The following is an 8132-nucleotide window of genomic DNA, read 5'->3' as shown; positions in this document are numbered from 1 at the left end:
TATGAAAGGTTTGAACCTGTAGCCAGAATGGTAACCCATGGTGAGGGCATCTTCGCAAAAGGTCCTTGTATCTCTCCCATGCATAGTAGAGTGTTTCTAAATCCATCTGCACAAAAGAAGAGATATCATTACGTAATTTATCCATTTTAGCCGGTGAAAAATATTTTAGTAAAAACTTTTTGGTCATTTATTCCCAAGTAGTCATTGACCCTCGTGGTAACGAATTCAACCACTGTTTAGCTTTGTTTCTCAAAGAAAAAGGGAATAACCGAAGGTGAATGGCGTCATCAGAAACACCATTAATTTTAAATGTATCGCATATTTCCAAAAAGTTTGCCAAGTGAGCGTTGGGATCTTGGTCCTGCAAACCATCAAACTGAACAAATTGTTGTATCATTTGAATTGTGTTCGGTTTCAGTTCAAAAGTATTTGTAGCTACAGCAAGTCTAACTATGCTCGATTTAGTTCCTGTTAAAGAAGTTTTAGCATAATCATACATAGTGCGAGGAGCAAGATTCTGATTTACTGGATTAACAGCAATTGCAGGAGGTATCAAGTTTTCCTGATTTTCAGCCATCTCCTTGGTTGTCGTTTGAATATCGTCTTCTTGCTCGTTCACTGTGTATCTTAAGCTTCGCCTTATTTCTCTTTGGTTTCTGCGAACTATGCGATCGATCTCACTATCAAAAAGTAATGGTCCTGACGGTTTTCTCCTGGTCATAAACTAAAAAAAACCTGTCAGAAGAAAATAAATGAAGAATTAGAAAGTAAAAAATTCAAATTGCAATAAAAGTAAAATGGCTAAAGTAATAAAAATTGAGTTTTCCTAATATCTTAGTTTCCCGGCAACGGCGCCAAAAACTTGATACGTGATATTCGTAATAGGTTTTAAATATTTATAATGAATCGTTCTTGAAACTAACTATTATCACGATGAAGGCAAGTGTACCTATCGAACAGTAGTATAGCTTTAGCAAGACCGAATTATTGAACCCAAATGAGCTAAAAGTACTAGTATCAACTTTCTTTTTATTATCTAGCCTAAAAAATAAAAGGGTTTTGTTTATCTAACTAATTAGTTAAACTAAGAAATCATAGAAAATAAATTTGGGGAAAATACTTTTTGGAAAATTTGATTGATTAAGACAATACCTAAGGAAAAATCCACTAGACTTCACTTGTTATTTGACCCTGAATCGGACGATTTATTCATTCAACTTGTTCCGTAGAGATCCCTAAGTTATATTATTATCTCTCTCGAGACAAACAACGTCTAACCCTAGATTGAATAATTGAAATCTCTTTCTAATTAATGCCCTAGGGTTGCATTAACTCGATCTATGGATTCCCTTTTTAGGTTTCACCCGAATCTAGCAAAATCTTGTCACCCTATCTCTAGGCGCGCAACCAACTCCGCTTAATTATGACAAATTTACTCTTATTCAGGGTCTATTCCTCCTCTGAATAAGAGCTTTACTTGAATCAATATCCTGGAATATCAAAACAAGAATTAAGAACACATAATTAAGAACAAGTCAAATATTTATCATACAATTCAGATAATAATAACAAGATCCGTCTTAGGTTTCATTCTCCTTAGGTATTTAGGGGTTTTAGTTCATACTAATGAAAGAACATATCTCAAAAGAATAAAAATAACAAAATATAAGAAAAACCAAAAACTCCTGAGGGAATATGAAGGGAGATCTTCAGTCTTGATGGTGAATCCGACTTCTTAGATGGATCAATCGGCTTTCCTTGAGCAATTCCTTGCTTCCTCCTGTGCGTCCCCCCTCTTCTCCTCTTCTAGGGTGTATTTATAGGCTTTGGAATGCCTAAGAGCCCTCAAAAGTGGCCTTTTTCAAATAGAACTCTGCTTGGGCTCAACAGGGACACGCCCGTGTGACACGCTCGTGTGCGATTACTTCAGGCTGTGGTCAAGCCTGTTAAATAGGCACGGGCGTGTGGTCTACCCGTGTGAGTCGTGCTTCCATTCTGCCAAATTGACACGGTCGTGTGGTTTGCCCGTGTGAGGAAGTCTAGGCCGTGTTGATTTTGTATGTTGGCCCATTTTCTTCGTTTTTGGCCCATTTCTTGTTCCTTTCGCTCTCCTATGCTCACCCAAGTATAAAACATGAATTTAAAGCATTAAGAGCATCAAATTAACCAAATTTAAGGATAAATCATCCATAAAATGTGCTAAGCATGGGATAGAAATATGTATGAATTATGGTTTATCAAAGATCAAATATTTTTCCACCCAAGGTCGGTCCAAATGATGATCATTTTATATACTTTATATTTAACTTTTATCCAAGTTATATTGGGCTAAAAATTAATATAAAGTTTGAGGGAGAAAGTGGTCTAATGTGCTAAGCATTAAGACTAATCCAATAAGAATATTTTGCAGCCCAAAACCAATGCAATAAGTTGACCCAATCAACTTATTTAGCTGATTAAATTAATTGCAAAATAGCCCTCAAGTTTCCTTAAAATTCTATTCAAATCCCTCCACTATTTTTGCATTTGAAGATTTGCACTAAGCTAAATTTAGCAAAGGTTGAAACATTTAAATTTTGCTCCCTGTGTGGCTAGCAAAGGGAAGTGTGTGGTTGCTAATTATTTTCTATTTGTAGCAGCCAATCCCACCTATAAATACGTCCTTCACCTATTCATTCAACATACCATTCATTTCTGACACATCTTTCTCTTTAATTTGCTTTTCCGTCTTCAATTCCCTTCTTTGCTTTTCCCTTTTTCTTGTTCATTCCCTTGCCGATTTCCCTCTTGAAAAAGAGCTTTCTTCCACCCTGGAGTAGCATCCATAAATTTTTCGTAGAGGCCTTGGTTTAGCAGAATGAGAAGAGAAGAAGAGAAGTGCACTAGTTTGGCTTCAAAGAAATATTGGGTTTGCTTCCTAGTTCCCTTCTCCTTAATTTTCTTGTCTATGTTGTGATTATGAATATGAATAATTTTGTTGTTGTTTTTCTTGTTCTAATTAAAATGGATTAAATTCATTCGAGTTAGATTGATTGCATTCTGCCCACTTGAATTAATAAAATCATGTTTGTATTGTTATAGGTCTTGGTGAGTTGTTCAATTAAATAAAACCATTCTTATGTTATACTTGCATTACAAAATGTAAGGTAACGAATGAATCAATTATTATACGTATTGAAATTATAATTAATTGATACAATATTTAATTGGTGCATGTTTAATCTTCTAAGGTAGTTGAAGGTTAAATTAGCGACAGTATTAAACGGTACATAGCCTTGCATAACTTGCAAGATTATTGTGATTAAACTGTTTCAATATAGAAATATATTGTTACCTCACTTAATCTTTTATGTGCTTATGAAGATTGATTAATTATTTGAATTGGCATTGAAAAATGTTCAAGAGATTAGTTAATTTAATAAGTACGTATGAGCAGTAGTTAGCAAATTACCAAGTTGTCATGAAATTCTTCGTAACAACATGAACATGAGTTTAGTAATTCTAGGTTAAGGAATGTAATTTATCGAACATAATTAGGTCATATAGGTTAAGGCCATATTTTTGAAATCGTACTTTGGAATTTTTACTTTTATTTCTATTAATTAGTTAATTTTTTGTTTTTAGTTTTTAAGATCACTTCTTCAAAACAAAATATTTTTCCCATCACCAAAGTGTTTGATTTACATTTCATAAATATTTTTCTTTCACAGTCCTTATGGGTACGATAACTCGACATTTACTTGTCACTTTATTACTTTTTGCGATTGTGTACACTTGCACATTTTCGTCGTTCTAAAATGCTTCGAGCCTATTGAGGCCACGTGGGCATAATTACCTGACCCACAATTTGGAGTTAGCTGTTATGGTCTTTACGCTCAAGATTTGGCGTCCTTATTTGTATGGTGAGAGTTGTGTTATCTACACCGATCACAAGAGTTCTAAGTATCTCCTATCCCAGAAGAAGTTGAACTTGAGATGGAGGCGCTAGATTGAGCTACTGAAAGATTATGATTGCATGATTGAGTATCATCTCGACAAAGCAAATATGGTTGCTGATGCTTTGAGTCAGAATTTAATGTTGAGTTGCGAGCCATGTTTTCATGGTTGAGTCTAACCAATGATGGTGGCTTGTTGGTTTAAATTTAGCTGAATCTGACTTTATCACATTAGATTAAAAAAAGGTAGTTAGTTGATGGGTTTTTATCAAAAAAGATCTATCTAGTTGAGAATGGTAATGGTGAAGACTTTGATTTGAATCCTGACGGTATCTTAAGTTTTTGTGGGAGGCTGTGTGTGCCTATTGATGTGGAGCATAGGCATGCGATTCTTACTGAGGTACATAGTAGCCCCTATGCTATGCACCCTAATAGTATCAAGATGTATCGGGATCTTCAAGAATTATACTGGTGGCCTAGATTGAAATGGGATGTTATTGACTTTGTGCGCTGATGTTTAGTATGTCAGCGGGTGAAGGAAAAACACGAACATCCTTCGAGTTTGTTACAGTTGATATAGATTTCGTAGTGGAAATGGGAGAAGATTACTATAGACTTTGTCACGATTTTTCCACTAACCCCGACGAAGAAAAATTCAGTATTGGTGGTTGTCGATCGGTTCTCAGAGAGTGTACATTTTCTAGTAGTGCATACTAATTACTCAATGGAGCGATTACCTGAGCTATACATAAAAGAGATAGTTCGACTTCATGGTGTACCGATTTTGATCATTTCTGATAGAGATCCATGTTTTACCTTGATATTTTGGAGGAGTCTTCAAGGAGCTTTGGGTTCGAAGTGTAACGCCCCCTACCCGTGTCTGACGCCGGGACAGGATACAAGGCATTATCGGACTTAAACACAAACAGTCATGGAAACCCGACCATAAAATTTCATTCAAATTTAAAAATTTTCAATTTTTATCATAAAGTCCCTTATTTGGGCTTACAAGGCCTTAAGCATGCTATGAAAGTAATTAGGGACTAAACTGGGAACTTCAAAAGGTTCGGGAAAATTTATGAAATTTTTCCATGAAGCGGAGCCACATGCCCGTGTGGACACAGGGACACGCCCGTGTGTCTTCAACACGCCCATGTCCTCAGGCCGTGTAACTCTCTGATTATGACAACATCACAAAAAATGAACCACACGGCCAAGCCACATGCCCGTGTGTTAGGCCGTGCCCTCTACACAACTGAGACACATAGCCGTGTCTCTGCTCGTGTGACTAACACTTAGGCTATTTTCAAGCCTTTGTGTTACCCTTAATTTCCACAATTCATTACATATATTAAGGACACATATCATGACATCATTTTAATGATTTAACCTCCTTCATTAAGATATATATTCTTAACATTAACATGTCATTATTCACGTATTTCACATTCTCGTGCTATATTAAGTCTAGATGCTATTAAGTCTAGATGCAAACATCCATGACCATTAATCTTACTATTGCACCACCTTTATTAATAATCTAGAATTATTCACTTATCACTTGTGTCATTAGACCTTGAGCATTCAAGTTCTATCAACATCATCATCTTCTTTTTTTTTTCTATATCATGCATTTTCTCATAGCAATGACCGGCTCGATTGGTCATGAAGCATTTATCATACACGCATGTTATACACCAACATGCATGTTCAACAAGCATATCCACATCACAAACATTAGGGCTTAACATGGATAAATAGGCTTACAAGCCATAATCATTATAAGCCACATCTCATGGCTATATACATCAAATCATTATAAGCCAATACATTTGGCTACTCATAACAACATCTATCATAAAACTAAGTCCCTATACATGCCACTCACTTGGAATCGCTAGCATAAATATATTAATATTCCAACGAAGATGTCTCGATAGAGTGATGCTGCCTCCGACAATCTCCAACCCTGACCTGAAAATGCTAAGGAAATGGAAAGGAGAGAGTAAGATTTACACTTAGTAAGCTCGCATGAAAAATAATAAGCAATGAGATAACATGCTATTTTCAAAATTCTTTCTATTTATTCGAAGTCCAGTCAAGCTATTTTCTTGAGTCCTGATCACTAAATTATTAGTATCCAGAGCTACAAAACTCCAAATTGAGAACTGTTAATTTTTCTTGAAACTAGACTCACATATCTTCTTACCATAAAATTTTTAGAATTTTTTCTGCATCCAATAAGTACAGTTTATTCTTTAAAATTACCCTTGTTTTGCTATTTGGCAGTTCTGACCTCTCTTCACTATAAATTAATTATCTCATAGTACAAAACTTGGATGATTCTTCTGTTTTTTTCCCTTAAAAATAGACTCATTAAGGATTTTAAGAATATAAATTATAACCTATAATAACTTTTGTACAATTTTTAATGATTTTCCAAAATTAAAATAGGGGAGTCTAAGATCACTCTGACCCTATTTCACAAAAATTCAAATATCTCATCATATGAGATTCCTTTCGTACATTGTTTCCTCTATCTAAAACTAAACTCGATAAGATTTTATTTAATATTTTACTCAGCTTCTAACTCAATTTTCACTATTTTTGGTGGATTTTCAAAGTCGGACTGCTGGTATTGTACTAATCTATCTTAGTGCAACATGATGATAACCATCACAAATTTTTCATAGAAATTATTCTCATAAATATCACTCATTCATTTGCACTCTTATCACAAGTCCATTCCATTTCACATGACAAACACATGCTTATGGGTTTCAAGTACGTACTTTTGCTATCTCTTAGGACAACCACTCGTCTAAACATGACAATCATATACATCATACTAGTATCATCTAAACATAGATGAGTTTATAATTTCAAGTATTTCCATGCCATTTCTCATATTAATTCCCATTGAATTCCTTGGAATCTCAATGGATATCACATTTATCGTCAAGTCATGCAAGCGATCATTTCAAGTACGCACTCCCGTCAACCTCACTCATTATGGCGGGATTACCAGTCCAGGCTAAATCCCCCGTATCATAACTCACAGAGTGTTGTCGGGATTACCAGTCCAAGTTAAATCCATTACAATTACATACACTCTCATAAGTTCGGATCTGAATTACTAGTCCAGGCTAAATTCAGTCCTTAATCAGATTACCCGTCCGGGCTAAATCCTTAATGCACCCATATTCTTCGAGAAACTCGACCACTTGAGGAACACCCGTTCGGGCTAGATTCTTTCTATATTGAGATCAACGGATTACCCGTCTGGGCTAAATCCATTTCTGCAACACATGCAGGATCTCATGTCATGTAAAAAATGCTTTAACCATCGGATATCCCTTTTTATTTAATCGAGATTTCCTCTTTTCATCAAGTATATCAATATGCATAGATGATCATGCAATGTACATTCAATTCAACACATTTTCATGTTTATTTGGGCATTAGTCCATACAAACAAAAATAACATATCATCTAGTTTTCATACAAACTTATTTATTTCATTTAAAATGTCAATTCCCGTCAAATGTCCATTAACATCAAATGGATTACCCGTCCGGGCTAAATCCTTTTCTGCAACACATGCAGGATCTCATGTCATGTAAAAAATGCTTTATCCATCGGATATCCCTTTTTATTCAACTGAGATTTCCTCTTTTCATCAAGTATATCAATATGCATAGATGATCATGCAATGTACATTCAATTCAACACATTTTCATGTTTATTTGGGCATTAGTCCATACAACCAAAAATAACATATAATCTAGTTTTCATACAAACTTATTTATTTCATTTAAAATGTCAATTCCCGTCAAATGTCCATTAACATCAAATTCAATGCAATCATAGCAAGATATATTTCATTTATAACAATTATAACATGAATAATATGCTTATTAAATCACGCGAACTTACCTCAAATACGGAAACGACAAAATTACCATTTTAGTCCAAAACTTGTATTTTCTGATTTAAGCTCGAATCTCGATTTTCTTAATCTAACATTTCAAATATAGCCTATTTAGGACTCAAATTATTCAAATTGACTCAAAATCATATTTTGAAAAAAATTACAATTTTGCCCTTAAACTTTATTAAAATTACACTTTTTCCCCTAGGCTCGTAAAATGATTTTTATTCAAATTTCCCATTCTATAAGCCTAGCCGAACCATTTT

The 8132-nt window shown here is 34.6% G+C and overlaps 1 non-coding gene across 1 annotated transcript; it reads left to right on the top strand.

The window, feature by feature from the left end:
- Positions 1–32: 32 nt before the first annotated feature.
- Positions 33–139, top strand: LOC121228611 (small nucleolar RNA R71). The gene has a single exon (XR_005926187.1). It is a non-coding gene; the product is annotated as a small nucleolar RNA R71 (small nucleolar RNA).
- The last annotated feature ends 7993 nt before the right edge of the window (positions 140–8132 follow it).

The sequence above is a fragment of the Gossypium hirsutum genome, chromosome A04 (assembly GCF_007990345.1).
Source record: "Gossypium hirsutum isolate 1008001.06 chromosome A04, Gossypium_hirsutum_v2.1, whole genome shotgun sequence".
NCBI lineage: Eukaryota > Viridiplantae > Streptophyta > Magnoliopsida > Malvales > Malvaceae > Gossypium > Gossypium hirsutum.
The sequence above is the reverse complement of the archived record's forward strand: the minus strand, read 5'-3'. Positions and strand labels throughout refer to the sequence as shown.